The sequence below is a fragment of the Bubalus kerabau genome, chromosome 23, assembly GCF_029407905.1.
Source record: "Bubalus kerabau isolate K-KA32 ecotype Philippines breed swamp buffalo chromosome 23, PCC_UOA_SB_1v2, whole genome shotgun sequence".
NCBI lineage: Eukaryota > Metazoa > Chordata > Mammalia > Artiodactyla > Bovidae > Bubalus > Bubalus kerabau.
This window is the reverse complement of record NC_073646.1, coordinates 28,718,033-28,739,750: the sequence shown is the minus strand read 5'-3', so window position 1 is coordinate 28,739,750 and position 21,718 is coordinate 28,718,033. Positions and strand designations below refer to the sequence as shown.

At 43.1% G+C, this 21,718-nt stretch overlaps 1 non-coding gene across 1 annotated transcript; it reads left to right on the top strand.

Annotated features, from left to right (window-relative positions):
- The first annotated feature begins 18,168 nt into the window (after nt 1-18,168).
- On the top strand, nt 18,169-18,275 carry LOC129638247 (U6 spliceosomal RNA). The gene has a single exon (XR_008707754.1). It is a non-coding gene; the product is annotated as a U6 spliceosomal RNA (small nuclear RNA).
- Nucleotides 18,276-21,718: the final 3,443 nt, after the last annotated feature.

Genomic DNA, 21,718 nt, shown 5'->3' with positions numbered 1-21,718 from the left:
CAGTCAAAACAAAGCAAAAGCAAACCAACCAAAAGCAAATGGCAATAAACGTGTCACCCATGTGTCCCAAGCCTCGCTAACACTAGCCTAGAGATGAAAAATGAGGCCACCACCAGAGTCATAAGAGAATGTCATTGGTTCTGTTCCTACCCAGCCTTCTCTCTGGGAATTCCATCTCATAAGAGCCTGAGTTGCCCAGGGTGTGTGTCGCATGTGTTCTTGGCTACCCCGTTTGGACCCTCCTGCAAGGCGGCATGCTCATAACCATGTCTCCCAGCGTCGTGAGGGCCCACAGTCGCAACGACTGCCAGGGCCATGGCCCCCTTGAGGCTCCATTGCTGCCACAAGGACCCATATGCAAAGCTGACCCTACTTCCTTGTGTCCCTTTCCTTGTTTCCATAAGACAGTGGGAGTGGTGTGTGTGAACCATGAATCAGACCAGATAATTCCCTGGCTGCAAACTACAATGGGGTCCCACCACATACCAGGGCCTGCGAGACACAGCAGGGTCTGGCCCAACCTGCCTCTCTAACATCCTCTCTATCTGGGCTATGGGCTGGAGGATGATGAAATAGCCTGAAAAGCAACACTTAGCCACTATTTCCATGACTCTGGCCCATTACTCTTGATGTGTGTGCCTTGGTGCTCTTTCCTCCTGATGACTCCCCTGTAAATAGACCCCAACAGCCCCACCCCAACCCCCAGGTGTGCCAACGGGTGGGTGCTGGGGGGTCTTCAGTACAGTATCCTCATCATTTTCAACACCCCCACTAAAGTCAGACCAAAAAATGTCCCTACATGGGAGTTCCCTGGCAGTCCAGTGGTTAGGACTTGGCCTGTCCACTGCCACTGGCCTGGGTTCAATCCCTGGTTGGGCAACTAAGATCCTGCAAGCCATGCCATGCAGTTAAAAAAAAGTCAATACCATCTAAGCAAAAAGAGTGTGTTTGACAGTGAGACAAGTCAGGGAGCTGCAGCATCCTCCAAACCCAACTACCCTGAACCAAATTTCTGCCCCTGCATTTTCTGAGGTGGAGATTCTGCAGCTGCTGCTAAAAAGCACACTATGGTAAAGATATGGAAAAAAAGGACTATGGGATCTCAGACAGAAATCTCCAAAGTCAACCGGGAAAGTAAGAGAAGGTGGCACAGGTGAGAGATAGCTTTTAAGTCAAGTTCTAATGTCAAGTAAAAGACATCATGGGACTTCCCTGGTGGCTCAATGGCAAAGAATCCAACTGCCATCGAAAGAGACATGGGTTCGATCCCTGGGTTGGGAAGTTCCCACGTGCTGTGGGACAGCAAAGCCCATGCCCACGTGCCACAATTACTGAAGCTCTCCTGCCCAAGAGCCTGTGCTCCGGAACAAGAGAAACCACCACGATGAGAAGCTCGTGCACTGCAACTAGAGAGAGCTCCCACTCACGGAGACTGGAGAAGGTCCACGTTCAGCGACAAAGACCCCGCACAGCCATAAATAAATAAATAAAATGAATCTAAAACAAACAAACAAAGACATCATGAAGGCTTGGTATGCCAAACTAAGCAGTTAATTTGTCCAATTAATAAGTGGTATTCAAAGTGGGCACATACTCCCCAGGAGATTCCAAAAGTAACTATTGCAATATGGAAAGAAAATAGCAGAACTTTGGTTCATTTTTACCTTGCACATTTTCATTTCTTTCTTTATATATTTTATCACATTTATAATTTATTACCCACTAGAATATATTAAAATTTTTTTATGAAATACAGTTGATTTACAGTGTTTCAGGTGTACAGCAAAGTGATTCAGTTTTTATTTATTTATATATACATGTGTATTCTTTTTGAGATTCCTTTCCATTATAGGTTATTACAAGATATTGAATATAGTTTCCAGTAGGTCCTTATTGCTTATCTATTTCATACCTGGTAGTGTATATCTGCTGCTGCTCCTGCTGCTGCTAAGTTGCTTTAGTCGTGTCCGACTCTGTGCGACCCCAGAGACGGCAGCCCACCAGGCTCCCCCGTCCCTGGGAGTCTCCAGGCAAGAACACTGGAGGGGTTGCCATTTCCTTCTCCAATGCATGAAAGTGAAAAAATAAAGTGAAGTCGCTCAGTCATGTCCAACTCCTAGTGACCCCATGGACTGCAGCCCACCAGGCCCCTCCATCCATGGGATTTTCCAGGCAAGAGTACTGGAGTGGGGTGCCATCGCCTTCTCCAAGTGTGTATCTACTAATCCCAAATTCCCAATTTATCCCTCCCTCCTCCAAATTCATAACTTTAAGTAGAGTAGAATATGTATGTAACTGAAGGTTCATAGACCGTGGTTGAATGCTCAAAAATGTGTCACTGATGTGTTGTAGAAACAAAGTTTGGAGACTACTGTTAGAAACAATGGGAACCCATTTGAAGAATTTAAGCTGGGGAATGACAGGATCACTTTATTTTAGTAAAAAATCACTCGGCCTGAAGTGTGGAGAATGAGTTAATAGAGGTGAAAATATAGGCAGAGGCTATAGGCTAGGAGTTATTCGAACCCTCCAAGCAAGGCCTGAACAGAAGCAGTGGGAGTGGGCATGGAGAAGGGAGTTGGGGAGGGGAGTAGGGGGAAGGAGAAACATTCCGCAGACAGAATCCACTTGACCTGGTGATCAGTATGGGGAACAGCAGGGGAAACAAGATTCAGATGACTCTTGGGTTTCTAGCCTCCATCAGTGAGTGGAACGAGCATCCAGGATAAAGAAATTACCTGTGAAGCAAGAGCTAGGTACTGGAGAAGCGGCTAAGATCACCAGAGTGCCAACAGAAGCACATCAGAAGCAGTAAGGAAAACTTCCTCCTGCAATGTCTCCGCAGTACCTGTGTTGACAAAGCTGGACATCTCACTAGCTGACACAGAAAACATATTTAAAGGACCCATCTTGGGACTTCCTTGGTGGTCCAGTGGTTAAGACTCTGCACTTCCACTGCAGGGAGTTCGGGTACCATTCCTGATCTGGGACCTAAGATCCCATTTGCCATGTGTTGTTGTTGTTGTTCAGAGTCATGTCTGACTCTTCCTGACCCCATGGAACCTGTCCTTCACCATCTCCTGGAGTTTGCCCAAGTTCATGTCCATTGAATCAGTAATGCCATAGCCATCTCATCCTCTGTCACCCTCTTCACCAATCCACATGTCATGTGACCCAGCCAGAAAAAAAGATCCATCTTTACTTCTGTAGAGCAGGCAATGAAGAATGGATTTGGATCTGAGAAGCAATAAATTAGTAACTGGATAATCCACCCCTTTGACTTTTCAGCTTCTAGGAGAAACTGTCACTTTTATCTGGATCCAAACATATGTTCCCATTCCAGGTTTGGAAACTCAGTTTTTAGCAGTTCATACTCTAACTTTCACGTGAGAAATTTGGTGAGACTGTGGACTCAACTCTACTATAAACAACCTGGATATGTAAATAATTTAATTTTGCATTTGATTTTCAACACTATCCATCCTATGAACACAAGAAAGAAGAGATTCTTTCAGGGCTATCATGGAAATCTCAGATTCTTAAACCATGACTTAACCTGAGAGTTAAAGACTTGAGCTTGTGGTTTTTCTCCCTGTAAGTGCTCAAGAGCACACTCAAGAATCCATCTCACAGCAGTCTTCAAAGTCATCATTACTGTCGAAACTGTCAAGTACAGCAGCTGATCTGCCTCCAAGGCCATGTACTTCAGTTGGGATTTCATCACAATAAGCAACAAATAACTTGATTAATTGTGATGTCACTTGATGTGATAAATTACCAGCATCCCATTTTTCATTGACAAGGTGTTCAGTGCTGCACTCAAAGCCATGACTGAACCTATCCCTAAATCCCATCTTTGTGGGTCTATTTCCTGGTACCACTCTTGGTACCAGTCCTGTATCTGCCAGGGTCCAATCAAAAGACATAGACCACACAGCAATTCAATAAAGAATTATTCTAACAGAGGACCTGAGTAACCAAGGACTAGTTAGTAAGAAGAAAACTCTAAAGAATATAATAGCAGATGTAAGGAGTAGCTATTTTTCCCCAAATTGAGATAGAGTGTCCAAGGTAGGGCCCCCCTTCCTTCAGGGCTGAGATCCAGACCATCTTGGGTGGGCACAGTCATGAATAAGTGGATGGCACAGTTGTGGTGCTAGAGAAGACTCTTGAGAGTCCCTTGGACTGCAAGGAGATCAAACCAGTCAGTCCTTAAGGAAATCAATCTTGAATACTCATTGGAAGGACTGATGCTGAAGCTGAAGCTCCAGTTCTTTGGCCACCTGATGTAAAGAGCCAACTCACTGGAAAAGACCCTGATGCTGGGAAAGATTGAGGGCAGGAGGAGAAGGGGGTGACAGAGGATGAGATGGTTGGACTCTGCCTCACTGACTCAATGGACATGAGTTTGGGCAGACTCAAGGAGATAGTGGAGGACAGAGAAGCCTGGTGTGCTGCAGTCCATGGGGTCACAAAGAGTTGGACATGACTGAGCTACTGGACAACAAGAGTTGTGGTGGGGAGTGCTAGAAATCCACACCCTGGAACTTGCTGGAAATCTCTTCAGGGTTCTAGAGTAAGCTGTTAATGAAGAGATGTCTAACAGGAGGTTCTCCATTATAAAATCATCTAAGTGGTGTGCTGCAGCAAGCTGCTGGCCACCGGGAGCTGCTAACCACCATCCACTGCAGATGTAGGAATCGTACACCTGAACAGTAAGGACATCTGAACTTCAAAGAAAAGCCCCCTTTTCCTGCAATGTCTCTCCAGCGCCCTCTACTGACAATATTTAATATTGCATCAGCTCGAAAGGAAACAAAGGACCCATCTCCACGTTTGCAAAGCAGACCATGAAGGGTGGGATGTGGGTCTCAGTAACTGGTACACGATACATCATTTCCATCTGCCAAGTAAAGAAGGGATGGAAGAAGAAAGGGAGGGTGAGAGGAAGGAAAAGAAAGCTGGCCCTTTCAGGTTTGCAGAGCCAGTCTGAGAAAGACATGACAAAGACCGCTTAAGCCACAAAGATTGGGGTCACTGTAACTTCATGACTACCACCCTCCACTGGACCCTTGATGCTTTCAAATTGTTTGCATGTTTGCCAACTTTATATCCCTCCAGAATTGTAACAGTAAATCTGTGTTGCTTTACACTATCAATAGGAGACTAATACAGTTACTCATTCATTCAAAGAATATGTATTGCTTCTGCTCCTTGTCAGGTGCTGTTTAGGCACTGGAGATACAGCAATGAGCAAAGGCTCACATCCTACTGATGGACAGAGTAGAGCTCATCGAGCTGAATAAGAAAGGATTGGGCAGGTTCTACTAGATAACAGAAGGATTATATTCTTAAGCAGAATAGAAGAGTACCAATTTCCTTTCTTTAGACTACAGGCAAAAAGTTAACTGTAACCATTCCCATCTTATGAAATAGGACACAAGGGCACCCACTAGGGCTGAGGTGGGAACTGGAGAGTTATTCCTCAGCTAGGAGTTGTTCAATTGTGATAATGGAAAACTCAGTTTATGAAAAGATGAACTGGCCTAGTAACTAAGAAGCAAGGACTGCCCTGTGATTCAAAATGCCCTTTCTCTCCATTTCTCCACTCTGCCTTCCACGGTGATGGCTTCATTCATCCTCAGGACCCTCACAGTGACAACTGCCCCCATCCTACACACAGTCAGTCAACCTCCTCAGCTGCAGCGGCTGAACCTCATACAAGCTGTCAAGGGAGAGACAGTCTAGTCCAGGAGCCAAGCTTTCTCACTGGACCACACTGGTCTCATGTTCATCCTTGAACCAATCATTGTGGCCAAAAGGATAAGACGATCCAATTGGGAAGTGCCCACTGCAGGGGAATGGAGGCTTTTTTGAGACAGGTCATGAGAGTAACAGGAGTGTTGGCTGAGCAGGGACCTAGGGGAGGTTCAGGCCAAGGAAGTACCGAGGATGGAGGGCTGGCTGATGCTCTCGTCTGTGGTTTTCTCACCAAAGGAGGGCACGTGGGTGATCTAATCCAGGGATGGGCATCTCCAGAGCGGGGAGCCTCGGGAATACCAAGGAGAGAAAGAGTGGTGGCTCATGAGACCAGGAGGGTCTCGACTAATGGCCCAGGCCAGGGCATTGAAAGTGTCAAGGAGGTTGAAGGGTAGGTGGGATTAAGGAGTCAGAGAGAAAGATGGACCTAGAAAATCAGATTCACATTGCAGTTCAAGCCTGGGGTGGAGGAGCAGTCCTACTCAGAGGTGTGACTCAGGGTATGGTCATGGAAATCAGTTGCTCAAAACAGTAAAGAGGAAAAGATTATAATGGTCATCATGATGTAATGAGTACTACTAGGAGTTATTTCAGAGAAGGCAATGGCACCCCACTCCAGTACTCTTGCCTGGAGAATGCCCGGGATGGGGGAGCCTGGTGGGCTGCCATCTATGGGGTCACACAGAGTCGGACACGACTGAAGTGACTTAGCAGCAGCAGCAGGAGTTATTTATTTGTTTATGCCCAATCAGAAAGGCTTTAGGAGGACTTCCCTGATGGTCCAGTGGCTAAGCATCCATGCTCCCAATCCAGGGGACCTGGGTTCAATCCCTAGTCAGGGAACTGGATCCCAAATGCCACAACTAAGGTGTGGTGTGGACAAATAAATAAATAAACAATTTTTTTAAAGGAAGGATTTATGGTGGCTTGCAAAGATATATACAATATGTCAAGAATTTTTTAAAATTTAAGAAAGAAAAAAATGAAAAGTAAAAAACAAAACATATCAAGATACAACACCTAAGGTTGGGTGGGGTGATGATAAAAGGAGAAAATCAGAGTGGGCAAATAAAAAGGAGACCAGGAGTGAAGTTAATACACAAAATCCAGGCTACCCATTTCTGCACACTCCATATAGAGGGCCACAGTGATGTCTGTAGGCTTTCCATTAGTCGTGGAGAAGAAAGGAACAAAATAAGCAGTTCCCTGAGTGTCCTAAGGATTAAAAAACAAAAAAGGTATTAAAGCAGAAAGCAATGAAAAATATAATCAGCACTGGTACTGACTTCAGATAAAGGTTTGTGAGTAGGTCCTGGAGGAAAAAGTCCTCAGGACATCACAGGGGCTTGTGAGTCTGACAAGCCTCACTCTTCCTCACATCCTGGTTCTAGCACTGGACCAGCTTCACTAAACTCTGTAGGTCTCAGTTATCCCATCAGTTAAGTGTAGCAATTCTCATCCTCCTTGGGCTGTTGTGAGGGCAAAATGAGGGCATGTGTATGTATGTGTTGAATGTGATCAACTCCTGGTAGCTATTGTACCCCCAAATCAATAGACTGATCCATTCTCAGGTCTGCATCTTAAAGCCAGATGCTTAGAGGCCATTTACACTGTTTCCTATCGTACTTTTGGGGACTTCCCTGGTGGTCCAGTGGCTAAGAATCCACCTTGCGATGCAGAGGACATCTTTGATCCTTGGTCGGGGAACTAAGATCCCACATGCTGCAGAGCAATTAAGCCTGCAGGCTGCAAGTACTGAGCCCATGCACTCCGGCTCCGTGTGCCACAGCTAGAGAATGTGGGCACTGCAAAGAAAGAGCCCACGTGCTGCAACTAAGACGTGATGCAGCTAAATACATAAATATTTTTAAAAAGAAAAAACAGCAGTCTTGGTTCATTTGGGGCTTTGAAAAAAAAAAATCAGTCTGCCTACCCTAGACAGACTTCACTGGACCAGAGCTGCCTGAAGGTGGGTCTGTTAACATTGGATGGTGGGTCCTCTCCCATCCATTTGAGTCTTCCCCAGTTGTGGGTCTTCCACATAGAATGGTGAATAATGGACCCAATCAAAACCCAAAGGAAGGCTGATGGTGGAAAGGAGAGAGAGAGAGAGAAAGACCCCAAGAACAACAAAGAAGCTGGCTGGAGACTAGAATTCCTTACAAGAAGTCTCAAAGTCTTCTAGCTCTTCCTTGCAACCTGAAAGGGCCACATAGAGCCTGTGCCTCAGAGGGAGGGCACGGCTGTCCCCCTCCACCGAGTCCTGCACCGTGTGGGGAGGGGTGCAAGGCCATATCAGGAGCCAGGCTTTGTGTAGACAACTGTGCGCCTACTGCAAAGATGTTATTCGTCCCATTTCACAGATGAGGAAACTCGGGATCAGAAAGAGGAAACAATAGTGGCAGAACCCAGATTAATTCAGTTAAAACCTTGAGTTGTATGTACAGTATTTGCCTTTATATCCTTCTCCTCTACCACACTGTGAACTAATTGAGGTCAAGACCAGTCCTACTTAACTGTGTGTTTATAGCTCCTGGCACAAAGCCTAGCACACAGTAGACTTCCACGAAAGGCTGAATTAACAAGTCAATGAATTATCAATCATATATCAATGAATTATACAATATTATATAATACATATAATATACAACATGTAATAAAGTCAATGGATTACAATAATCATATATCCCAAACAGATACAATATTACATAATCATACCAAACATACAAAGTCAGATGACCCTTAGGAATCCTGATCCCTGACCCCCAACCCCAACCCCCCTGAAGCTTCTAAAGAATACTAAGACCCCATGGAGCATATCTAAAGACTCTCCTTGCAAGAAAATGCATTACCAAGAATGTCAGTAGTTTGGGTTGGGACTTTCAATATCATTTCAGTGCAATGCATGCCTAAATGATTCAGGTCATGGAATGGTTAGGCAGAATTTTTGTTTTACCTAGGATTATCCCTTTCTTCCCCACACACTATGGATGCATATGATTAGAATCTTTAGGGATTGTCCCCAGTGAGAAGCAGGACTTTTTTGAGTCCCAAGAATCAACGTGTTTCATGGCCACTGGATGTCCTGTGTTCTGTGTCTTGCTGGTAACCTATGAGCCAGCTGCTCCCTGGGGCTGGCTTCATGCTCCTCCCTGTCAGAGCTGATGGGCGCTCTTCACCATGGCCAACCATTCCCAGCATGCACTGGTCTACATATAACAAACCATTAATGCTGTATTTCAAACTAAGTGCTTGTTTCTATAAAGGCCCAGCAAGCACATTTATGGGCTTCCCAGATGGCGCAGTGGCAAAGAAACTGCTGCCAATGCAGATGATGCAAGAGACATGGGTTCAATCCCTAGGTAGGGAAGATCCCCTGGAGAAGGAAATGGCAACCCTCTCCAGTATTCTTGCCAGGAAAATTCCACGGACAGAGGAGTCTGGTGGGCAACAGTCTATGAGGTCACAAAGAGCTGGATATGACTGAACACAGCACAGCAAGCACGCGTGCAACTGTCTTGTTTTTGCAAATTTTCGAGAAGCCAAGAACACAAAATTGTGCTTTGTTTTGTTTTCCTTTGTTACCAGATACTCTTAAAAATAAATATTGAGGGGATTCCCTGCTGGTCTAGTGTCTAGGACTCTGCTTTCATTGTGAAGAGCATGGGGTTGACCCTGGTTGGGGAACTAAGGTTCTGCAAGCCACGCAGCACAGCCAAAAATTTTTTTTAATTTTTAATAAAAAATAAATTGATACTTCTGCACTAGTGAATTATATTATGGTTTATTAGAAAGTATTATCCCACATATAATTTTATTTGGTCCTTGGAACAACTTGCAAAGTATGATTATCCCTGTTTTACAGGTGAGAAGTCAGAAGTTTTGTAATTTGCCCAAGGTCACACAGCTAATAAATGGCAAAGCCAAGACTAAAATCCAAGTCACTGGATACCATTCTGTCTATGCTGGAAAGAACCTTAGTGACACTTAACTCTAAGCCCAGATGAGAAGCTATAGCTCAACGAGGCCAAGTGACCTTCCTCAGGACACTGTCCAGCAGGCTCATTTATGGCACAGAACAAGCTTTCAGTCTCCACTCTTCACCCGCTACCCTAAGAGTCTGCCATGTTCAAAATCACTCATATACCAAGAGGTATAGAAAGGACTTAAATTAGTAATCATCTAGTCATTAGATTGAATAATCTGAGAGACATGGGTCATATTCTTTTATCAGAAACCTCCAACGGACTCTCCAAATAGCTCAGTTCTACTTAAATATTGTACTAAACAATACTTTGGGCTTCCCCCGTGGCTCATTGGTAAAATAATCTGCCTGCCAAGCAGGAGACGCAGGTTCGATCCATGGGTTGAGAAGATTCCCTGGAGAAGGAAATGGCAACTCACTTCAGTATTCTTACCTGGGAAATCCTATGGACAGAGGAGCCTGGCAGGCTACAGTTCATGGGGTCCCAAAGAGTCGGACACAACTTAGCAACTTAACAACAACAGGCAATGCTTTAAAAATGTGGGGACTTCCCTGGTGGTCCAGTGGTTGAGAATCTACCTCCCAACGTAGGGGACACAAGTTTGATCTCTGGTCTGGGTAGATTCCACATGCTGCAGGGCAACCAAGCCCATGCACCACAGATCCTGACGTCCAGACACCCTAGAGCCCGTGGTCCACAATAAGAGAAGCCACCACAATGAGAAGCCCCATGCATCGGAACTAGAGAAAGACTTCACACAGCAACAAAGATCCAGAGCAGTCAAAGATAAATAAATAATTTTAAAAAGTGAACTAGGACTTCCCTGGCAGTCCAGTGGTACAGGGGGGCACATGTTACACTGTGCAGACAAAAATAGGAAAAAAAAAAAAGTGGGCTGAAATCATCTTTGGACGGTACTCAGATATTCCTCTGATGATCAAGTAGTATATATTTTTCTGGATTTTGTACAGTGAAATTTATACTCTAGAGATTGTGTGACCGCTATGCCTGCTGCCACAGTAGATATGGTCCACGAGAGCAAAATCTAAGGACGTTCAGAAAAGGAGAGACCTAAGTAAACTTTTCTGATAGCAGTACAGTGAAAAAAAAATAAAGTACAGTGAGTATAATTCTGATGAATGCTATGGAAATTCAAGAAACACCACCTTTCTCCATTCATTCTAAACGGCAGCTAGCACTTAAAGAGCACTCACTTCGTGCCTGTCACTGACCTACACACTTAATTTTTTTTTAATGTTCTTTTTAAAACAATGGTTTTTTATTTCTGGCTGTGCTGGATCTTAGCTGCAGTGCGAGGGCTTCTAATTATGGTGGCTTCTCTTGTTATGAAGCATGGTAGAGCCCAGGCTAGAGCTGGGCTCAGTAGTTGTGGCATATGACCTTAGCTGCCCTGCAGCACATGGGATCTTCCCAGGCCAGGATTGAACCTGTGTCCCCTGCATTGGCAGGCGGATTCTTATCGGCTGGACCACCAAGGAAGTCCCAACCGATGCACTTTAAATGCATCAGATAAATCCTATTTGCCCCATGTTGCACCCTCTCTCGCATGACAGAGCAACTTAGGATTATTTGGTGGGGGTTTGGGCAGGGGGTTGCCATACTCTATGTTCAGTTTCCACTGCACCCACTCCCACTGCCAGCTCCATGATGGGGCTAGACTTCCTCAGGAGCCATGAGGCAGTGAAACACAGGTCCCAGACCCCCCTGAACCCAGCCCCAGAGGCCGTCTCCAATAATCCAGCTCTCAGTTTTCCCAGGTTCACTTCCTCCATCCTCAGTACAGCACTGATGAAGGGATCCGTACTCCCCCAAACAAAAGCCTTACGGTCCAGTGTTAAGATTCCAAGTTTTCGATGCAAGGGGTGTGGGTTTGACCCCTGGTTGGGGAACTAAGATCCCACGTGTTGCACAACAAAGCAAAACAAGATTAAAAAAAAAAAAAAAAACCTTATGGGTGGGAGAGGAGCATGGTTCCCTCCACTTAGGATTGTCCAATTGAGAAAACACAAATACAGGATGCTAAAAAGAAGCCTTACCCAGGTGAGAGGGTAACAGGGTGCTCAGCTAAACTTGTGTGTCAGATAAACAACAATTTCAGAGGCAGAAGCGGGATGTACATATACTAAAACAATCATTGGTCATGTATCTGAAATATAAACTCTGTATTTTACCTGGCAGCCCTATTTGCACTTCACCTTTTCCCAGCTTCACAACATAAAAGCCATCAGGAACCCTCTTAGGATGGGGAGACCCATACGCAGAACACAGAGGCTTCTTGGATGGGGAAGCAAAGAGTATAAAAATATCTCACCTTCGTTTGACTCTTCTCTGCAGGGAGACTGACGCACAAATGAACAGCCAGCTCAGTGCTGACTCTGCCACTGAAGCAAGGTGATAGTTGACGGTAAGGTTTTTAGAATACTGTCTCTGTGACAAGGCAAATTTGTTATCCTAACCTAGGTATCCACAGGTCTAGTCCTGAGACCTTCCCAAATCCCCAAATACTACTTTAATGTAAAGTGCAGCTGAAAATTTTAAATTACCCTTCAGACTCTTAATGATTCCCATACCTACAGGATTTGAAATAGCCTTCAAATAGCCTTCAAATTAAATAGCCTTCTGGTTAAAAACAATTAGATGCCTCAACTAAGATCCAGTGCAACCAAATAAATAAATAAATATTTTTTAAAAAGGCAAAGCAAGTTCTTATCACTTCATGAGAGTGACCAAGAGGAGTATAGAAGAACAAAAGAGCACTGAGACGTGATTTTGGAGGGTACTGGTTGGGTTCAATCACGAGCTAGGTGGCTTCTGAAACTTGTAACAACTCTGGAGGGGAGTCATGCAGATTCAATCTGAAATCCATTGCGAATGACAGTAACCTAATTTATGTGCCTTCTAATGACAAAAAAAAAAAAAAAAAGTCAAAGGGCCTAAATAGCAAGTGGTCTGAATGACATCAGCTATTTATTAAAGACTATTTTTTAAAACAGCATGTTCTTTAAAATGACACCCAGGATGTTCCATGCTAAAGAAGCTCTAATTTCACATTTGCTCAAGCATTGATTTGATGTAGTCAATATGACTCCAGTCTTGAATAACGGTGTGCAAACAACATAGTTTTTATTTCCTCATTTATCAAAATGGACTATGGAAAAAATTAATGAGGGAACCAATAAGATGTTACAAACTGTTCAGAGGATTCTCAAGACTGCATGTATACAAGACTATCAAGAATGATAAAGATGTGAAATCTAAAATATTGATACACATGGGACTTCCCTAGTGGTTGGTGATTAAGAATAGGCCTTGGGCTTCCCTAGTGGCTCAGAGTGTAAAGAATTTGCCTGCTGTGCAAGAGACTTGGATTCAATCTTGCGGTTGGGAAGATCCCTGGAGAAGGGAATGGCAACCCACTCAGTATTCTTGCCTGGGAAATTCCATGGACAGAGGAGCCTGGAGGGATACAGTTCATGGGGTGGGAAAGAGTCGGACATGACTCAGTGTCTAACACTTTCACACATTTGCAAATTCACGGGATGTGGGTTCCATCCCTGGTCAGGAAACTAAGATCCCGCTTGGAGCAGCTACTGAGATCTCAGGCCACAACCAGAGAGTCTGTGCCCCACAATGAAAGATACTGCACTATTCAAGGAAGATCTCGCATGACACAACTAAGACCCAATGACATCAAATAAATAAAATGATCATAGATGTGTTAGGATACCAGATAAGGGCAATTCGTTTAATTTTCTTGTGTTTTCCAAACTCTTGATGTCATATACTGTCATATACATCTATAATTTTAAAATAAAATTTAAAAATATTTCAGCCCATTATTCACCTAGCTTCCAGCCCAAATTTGAAAAGTCACATATATCTCCCCAAATTATATTATCAAAATGAGAGAATTATGTTTAAAAAAAGTTCAGAACCTAGTAAAGGGATGTTTAGAGCTTTAGTGAGTTTATCACCTGCTCAACTGAAGAATAAAGTTACTTTCTAAGAATTACTCCAGTAAATACTAACACAATGAAAGCTACTTATGAAAAATATGTTGCCTTAGCCTAGGAGATTTTTTTGAAATTGTAATGGAATCTTGAGAAACACCTGAATCTAAATAAGGTGACTAGAAACAAGTTGCATGTGTAGATTAAAAATGTTATAACTGAATTAACTTCCTGAAAATTGGACAAAGACCTGAATGGCAGAAATGTGTGCATTGGTTAGTGGTTCAAACTTGAGCAATGCACTTACATCTTATAAAGTAAAAATTATGAGCTTCAAATGTTAAGGGGCTTCCCTGGCATTCCTGTGGTTAAGACTCCTCACTTCCAATGCAGTGGACCTGAGTTTCACCCCTGATCAGGAAACTAAGATCCCACATGTCACATGGCTCAGCCAAAAAAAAAAAAGTTGACATATTATTTTTATTATGATGTTACTTGAACACATAAAAACCAAAAAGTAGATATAAATGGCTTATTCTAAAAAAAATAATGGAGAAGGAAATGGCAACCCACTCCAGTGTTCTTGCCTGGAGAATCCCAGGGACAGGGGAGCCTGATGGGCTGCCGTCTATGGGGTCGCACAGAGTCAGACACGACTGAAGTTACTTAACCTAACCTAAAGAAATAAAATAATTAAATGGCTTGATGTTATAGCTCCTTCTATAAGGATAAAGGGCTTCCCTGATGGTTCAGTAGTAAAGAATCCTCCTGTCAAGCAGAAGACTTGGGTTTGATCCGTGGGTCAGGAAGATCCACTGGAGAAGGAAATGGCAACCCACTCCAGTATTCCTGCCTGGGAAATCCCATGGACTGAGGAGTCTGGCAGGCTACAGTCCATGGGGTCACAAAGAGTTGGACATGACTTAGTGACTAAAACCACCACAAAAACCACAAGGATAAAACCAAAGCAAGTTTGAAAATTAAATATAATTGTACCAGTAATACAAATATATTAAAAATGGTAAAATTCAAATGAACAGCATTCATTTAATATAATGTATGATGTTTTCTGAAAAGGAAATTCAAATTAAACCCACAAGGTATCATTTCCTACCCACTAGAATGGCTAACATTTAAAACAATGAAATGCCTACCCGGTTGGCAAGGAAGTGGAGCAGCTGAAACATTCACACATTGTTGGAAAATGTAGGATGGTAAAACACTTTGGAAAATTTGGCAGCTACTCATACAGCTAAATGTCACCTACCATATGACCCAGCAATTTCACGCCTAGTTTCCAGAAGAGTAATGAAAATATATGTTCACAAAATATCTATGTCCACAAAATACATATGTACAAACTTTTTATTCATACCATCTTTATTCTGAACAGCTAGAAATTGGAAACAACCCAATGTCCACCAACAGGTGAATGGATAAGCCAAGTATGGTATATTCATACAGCAGACTTGTACTCAGCAACAAAATACAAAAGAATACCAAAGCCTGATAGTGCAAAGCCAGTTCCTGAATGTCACAAACGACTTTTTCTTTCTCATTGGGTAGTTACCAATGCGCCCACGCATTTGTCCAATAAATCAATGAAACTGCAAAACCCAGTGCGTGACAACCACCTTACACGGTTGGTGGGACTATAAATTGGTGCAGTCAATTGGTGCAGAAAAACAGTATGGAGGTTCCTCAAAAAACTAAAAATAGAGTTATCATATGACCCAACAAGCCCACTCTGGGGCATATATCCTGATAAAACTATAATTCAGAAAGATACATATTCCACTATCTTCATAGCAGCACTACTTACAATAGCCAACTCATGTTCATTGACAGATGAATGGATAAAGATGTGATATATAAACACACACACACACACACAGGAATACTATGAAGCCATGAAAAAAGAACAAAATAATACCATTTGTAGCAACATGAATAGATCTAGAGATTTTCATACTACAGGGAGGCCTGGCATGCTGCGATTCATGGGGTCGCAAAGAGTCGGACACGACTGAGCGACTGCACTGAACTGAACTGAAGTAAGTCAAAAAGAGAAAAACAAATACCATGTTATATTACTTATATGTGGAATCTAAAAAAATGATACAAATGAACTTATTTATGAAACAGACTCACAGAGAATAGACTTGTGATTGTCGAGGGAGAGGGAGAAGAGGAGGGAATCGCCTCGCTGTATAGCAGAAAGTAACGTGACATTGTAAATCAACTATACTTCAATTTAAAACAATTTTTAAAAGTGCACACATAAGCTTTTTGTGTGTTATTGCATGTAAATTTTACCTAAAATATGTATCAACATATAAACCTTAAGAAGAAATAATATTTCAGAGGAGCTGAGTAGGACTAATGAGCTGAATGTCTGTGTGACTGTCACCTGAAGACAAGTGACACTGACATAATGGTTGACCAGCTGAAGGGAAAAGAGATCACAGAATTGAAAGAAGCGCTCCACTAGTTGACAAGGATGGTGATGAACATCCCCAAACTGAAGACTGTAATGAGGTCTCTTGGGCAAAATTCCCTAGAAGCAAAGTTTCAGAAAAAATTAATGAAACAAATGGTGATGAAAATAGTACAACTAACTTTCTGGATTTTTTTGATCATGATGGCAAGAAAAATGAAAAACATAGAGTAAAGAAGGAACCAGAGGAAACATTCCTCATGTTTAATAAGGATGACACTGTCTATGTTGGTGCAACATAAGTACATCACATGATAAAACACCTTCGAGGAAAATTAACACATGCGGGGTTTGATAAAATAGTCAGGGAAGCAAATATTGATCATAATAGTCAAGTAAACTCTGCAAATTTGTATAAATGATGTCAGAAAGCCAGACCATTGTACAGAATATGTTAAAATTCCTGTACAAAATTAATTTGCCTTTTTTTTTTTCCTTTTGCTATCAAAAGAATATGCATGATTAGTGATTAGGGCTTACTCCTCTTTTTCTCCCTTATCTCACTATCACTGTCCTGTACCTCATTTTTCAAAGTGCATCAAGTAGCAAGCGCACATGGCTTACTAAATTACTGGCTCTCAAATTTTGGGAGCTCAGTATCCCTTAACATTTTAAAATTTTATTGAAAATATCTAAGATTTTTTATTTAGGAATTATATATATTAAAAGTTTGCAGATGTCCTTGGTGGTCCTGTGGTTAAGACTCCGAGCTCCCAATGCAAGGCGTGTGGGTTTGATCCCTTGTCAGGGAACTAAGATCCCATGTGCCACGTGGTATAGCAAAAAAATAAAGTAAAATGAAAAATAAAAAAGATTAAAGTTTCCATATTAGAAATGAAAAAAGAATTTTTAAATATTTACTTGTTCATTATGAAATAAAAACCATTGCATATTGACATAAATATTTCAAAAATAATTATATTTTCCCAAACCAAAAAAAATTATTGAGAGAAGTGGACACATTTTATATTTTTTCATATCTTTTTAATGTCTGGATTAATAAAAGACAGCTGGGTTCTCATATCAATATTCAATCTGTTGTGGTATGACACTTCATGTATTCTCTGGAATAAATAAATAAGAATAAACAGTTACAGAGCAAGAGAAGTAACGATAGCAAAGATAGTGAAAGTCACTCAGTCGTATCTGACTCCTTGTGACCCCATGCACTGTGGCCCACCAGATTCCTCTGTCCATGGAATTCTCCAGGCAAGAATACTGGAGTGGGTTGCCATTTCCTTCTCCAGTGGATCTTCCTAATCCAGGGATTGAACCCAGAATCTGCTTGCAATGCAGGAGACCTGGGTTCAATCCCTGGATTGGGAAGATCCACTGGAGAAAGGATAGGCTACCCACTCCAATACTCTTAGGGCTTCCCTGGTGGCCTAGAGAGTAAAGCATCTGCCTGCAATGCGGGAGACTAGGCTTTCATTCTTGGGTCAGGAAGATCCCCTGGAGAAGGAAATAGCAACTGACTCCAGTACTCTTGCCTGGAAAATTCCACGGACAGAGGAGCCTGACAGGCTACAGTCCATGGGGTCCCAAAGAGTTGAACACGACTGTGCGACCTCACTTTTCTTCTTTCTTTCCAGTATTCCTGGGCTTCCCTTGTGGCTCAGCTGGTAAAGAATCTGCCTGCAATGTGGGAAACCTGGGTTCGATCCCTGGGTTGGGAAGATCCCCTGGAGAAGGGAATGGCTACCCACTTTAGTATTCTGGCCTGGAGAATCCCATAGACTGTATAGTCCATGGGGTTGCAAAGATTCTGACATGACTGAGCGACTTTCGTTTTCTCTTTCTTTACCATCTGAGCTACCAGGGAAGCCCCAGCAAAAACAACAATTCCCAATTCTGCTTCAATGGTAAAGACTAGCCTGAAGCTTTCTTGAGATGTTTTGCAGAATTTAAACTCCCCAGGCACTCAACTACCAGATCAATTGAAACCTAAGGGATGGTGCTCGCTTCGGCAGCACATATACTAAAATTGGAACGATACAGAGAAGATTAGCATGGCCCCTGTGCAAGGATGACACGCAAATTCGTGAAGCGTTCCATATTTTTACCTAGATGTCCATCAGCAGATGAATGGATAAGAAAGCTGTGGTACATATACACAATGGAGTATTACTCAGCCATTAAAAAGAATACATTTGAATCAGTTCTAATGAGGTGGATGAAACTGGAGCCTATTATACAGAGTGAAGTAAGACAGAAAGAAAAACACCAATACAGTATACTAACGCATATATATGGAATTTAGAAAGATGGTAACAATAACCCTGTGTACAAGACAGCAAAAGAGACACTGATGTATAGAACAGTCTTATGGACTCTATGGTAGAGGGAGAGGGTGGGAAGATTTGGGAGAATGGCATTGAAACATGTAAAATATCATGTATGAAACGAGTTGCCAGTCCAGGTTCGATGCACGATACTGGATGCTTGGGGCTGGTGCACTGGGACGACCCAGAGGGATGGTATGGGGAGGGAGGAGGGAGGAGGGTTCAGGATGGGGAACACATGTATACCTGTGGCGGATTCATTTTGATATTTGGCAAAACTAATACAATTATGTAAAGTTTAAAAATAAAATTAAAAAAAAAAAAAAAAAAACCTAAGGGATGATGATGATGACATTTTCTGATCCTTGAAACTTCAATCAACTAAAGCTTGGACTCTGGACAGCCCAGGCCCTTTCATGAATATGCATGTACTCTTAGCTTAAAAATTCCCCAATTTTGCTGTTTAGGGAGATAGAATACTTTGGGAAAGATCTTCTGTGTTCTCTTTACTTGCTGCAAGTAATAAAGGAAGGAAGCTTCTTCCATTCTTTGGCTTGATTATGACTTTTGGCTCGATACCTGCTGCTGCTGCTAAGTTGCTTCAGTTGTGTCCGACTCTGTGCAACCCCATAGACGGCAGCCCACCAGGCCCCGCTGTCCCTGGGATTCTCCAGGCAAGAACACTGGAGTGGGTTGCCATTTCCTCCTCCAATGCATGAAAGTGAAAAGTGAAAAGTGAAAGTGAAGGCGCTCAGTCATGTCCGACTCTTAGCGACCCCATGGACTGCAGCCTACCAGGCTCCTCCGTCCATGGGATTTTCCAGGCAAGAGTACTGGAGTGGGGTGCCATTGCCTTCTCCCTTGGCTTGATACCTACCAAGAAGCAAATCCATTTTTCAGGTAACAGCAGCAGCCCACTGTCTCTATGGGGCACTGTGTCTATGGCTGTCATTTCTCCCCCAGGAGATGCTGTATGGTCCAGCTTCTTCTTACATTTTATATCCCCCACCACTCTGGTCTTGCAATATGGCAAGCTGCTGAGTCAGTGTTGATCTACTGCAGCTATGACTTCAGAATTCATCAGGGCAGTTTGTGTTTCAGAAAGCAAACAGGAGAAGGTAGACCCAGCCCATCACTGGCCAACTTAGAAGGTTGAAGACACTAGCTGTGAGTCTGCCTTTGCTCCCAGGGCTCTTTGAATAAAACAAATTCACTTCTCCCAAGGAATTCTCAAAGTACACCCCCACCAATGGTGAAGCTGAAACTGTGTACCTCAGACTGGGACTTGAACCTACTGGTCAGGACTCAAACCCAGCCAAAATTCATGGTTTTCCAACAGAGATCACACACCTGGTTTCAGCACCTAATGAATCTCAGGTTCTTGATGTCTCATCACAGAAAGAATTCAGTGAGAGACAAGTGATAGCTAAGAAGTGGATTTACACAGAGAGAAACACACTCTGCAGAGTGTGGGTAGTCTCAGAAGGACAGAGCAGCCTCAAAATACAGCAAGGTTAGTTTTTACCAGGTGGGTAACTTCATAGGCTAATGAGAGGATTTCATAGGCTAATCTCAGGGAATGAGGTGGGGCTCTCCAGGAATTGGGCCAGGGCCACACCCACTTGTCATCTTTGATGGCTCTCTGAACTGTGCTGTGGGTGTGTCACTTAGCTAGGTGCTGTGCTACAATGAGTATGATGAGGTTTGAGGTCTAGTAGAAGTTGACTGATCCACCATCTTGGACTTATTTGGTTCTAATCAGTTTATGTTGTATTCTAGGGTTATGTCATTCTTTAAAGTTTGTGCCCTGCACCCTTCCCTTCTATTTCAGATCTATCTTTCTAGAAGTCCTATCTTAAATCCTCTTCTTATATTCTTTCCCTCCTTAAATTACTTCTCACCCACCTGCAGGGATAGCAGACCCAGATCTCAGTGGGGCTGGCAGCCAGCTTCAACGATGAAAGGAGGCCCTAACGTGGGGACCAGTGGGAACTGTGACAAACTGAATGTCATTCACGTTCAAAGGTTCTTAAAACTGCTAGTCAAACCAGACATATGAGCAGGAAGCCCACTCCAATCACCAGCAGCCAATGTGGGCTGTTTTATTTACATTTTATAGTACCAATTCGGAGAAGGCGATGGCACCCCACTCCACTACTCTTGCCTGGAAAATCCCATGGATGGAGGAGCCTGGTAGGCTGAAGTCCATGGGGTCGCTAAGAGTCGGACACGACTGAGTGACTTGACTTTCACTTTTCCCTTTCATGCATTGGAGAAGGAAATGGCAACCCACTCCAGTGTTCTTGCCTGGAGAATCCCAGGGACGGGGGAGCCTGGTGGGCTGCCGTCTATGGGGTTGCACAGAGTTGGACACGACTAAAGCGACTTAGCAGCAGCAGTAGCAGCAACAGTACCAATTGCTTAGTATTAATTACAGGGCCCTTCAGATCCAGCCACTCCTACCAATTGTTACAGGGAAGAACTGACTCCATGTTGGATCTGTTTCTTTTACCTTAACCTTTGCTTTCCATTGCTTCTGTTCACTAAAAGTGTTACAGAGTCCAAGCTCGCCCTGCTTGCCTGTCCACCTGTGGATGGCTACAGGAAGGAAGAAATCAACACATCCCCTTCCCGAGGCTAGTTGTTCCAGGAGATATTTGTAAAATTAATGGCCTTTTTTACTTTACCTCCTCACCTCCCTGCTCTCTGTTCTATAAAAGAACCTGGCATCCAGACCTCGATAAGATGGTTATTTTGAGATGGTAGTCTGCTGTCTTCTTGGTCAGCCAGCTTTCCTAATAAAGTCATATTCCTTGCTTCAACACCTTGTCTCTCAGTTAATTGGCCTGTCATGTGGTGAGCAGAATAAGCTTGGACTTGGTAACACCATATCCCTACACTCTGATTACATGACATACTTTCATATACTCTCCCTGTCACCTTTGTTTATTCATTCTTTTTGCCCCCCGCCCCCAGCATTTACTGAGCCCCTAATATATATCAGGCACTATAATAGATCCTGAGGTAAAAAGGGTGAACAAGAGTTTCTGTTCTCATGGAGCTTAGAGTGTATGTCAATGAAGAACTAATCAGTCTTAGTGGAAAAGCTCTGCCTGCCAATACAGGAGATGCAAGAGATGTGGGTTTGATCACTGGATCGGGAAGATTCCCTGGAGGAGGAAATGGTACCCCAGTCCAGTATTCTTGCCTAGAAAATTCCCT